At 40.2% G+C, this 681-nt stretch overlaps 1 non-coding gene across 1 annotated transcript; it reads right to left on the minus strand.

Annotated features, from left to right (window-relative positions):
* Nucleotides 1-577: 577 nt before the first annotated feature.
* On the minus strand, nt 578-681 carry LOC130977630 (small nucleolar RNA R71). Its single transcript, XR_009085315.1, has one exon. It is a non-coding gene; the product is annotated as a small nucleolar RNA R71 (small nucleolar RNA).

The raw sequence follows: 681 nt of genomic DNA on the forward strand, positions 1-681 counted from the left end.
ACATAGAGGATTCCTCTTCTTTTCTTATTTTCTTCTCTTTCATATGAGCAGGAACAAGGAAAAAGGCACTCTTGTTGAAATTGATCCTGAACCTGAAAGGACATTGAAGAGAAAACTAAGAGAAGCTAAAGTACAACAATCTAAAGGTAACCTTTCAGAAACATTAGAACAAGAGAAAGAGATGGCAGCCGAACCCAACAATAATGCAAGGAGAATGCTTGGTGACTTCACAAAGCCAACGTCCAAATTTGATGGAAGAAGCATCTCCATTCCTGCCATTGGAGCCAATAATTTTGAGCTTAAGCCTCAACTAGTTGCTTTAATGCAACAGAACTGCAAGTTTTATGGACTTCCATCTGAAGATCCTTACCAGTTTTTAACTGAGTTCTTGCAGATTTGTGAGACTGTTAAGACGAATGGAGTTAATCCTGAAGTCTACAGACTCATGCTTTTCCCTTTTGCTGTAAGAGACAGAGCTAGAATATGGTTGGATTCACAACCTAAGGATAGCCTGGACTCCTGGGATAAGCTGGTCACGGCTTTCTTGGATAAATTCTTTCCTCCTCAAAAGCTGAGCAAGCTTAGAGTGGATGTTCAGACCTTCAAACAAAAAGATGGTGAATCCCTCTATGAAGCTTGGGAAAGATACAAGCAGTTGACCAAAAGGTGTCCATCTGACAT

This window comes from Arachis stenosperma, chromosome 4 (assembly GCF_014773155.1).
Source record: "Arachis stenosperma cultivar V10309 chromosome 4, arast.V10309.gnm1.PFL2, whole genome shotgun sequence".
NCBI lineage: Eukaryota > Viridiplantae > Streptophyta > Magnoliopsida > Fabales > Fabaceae > Arachis > Arachis stenosperma.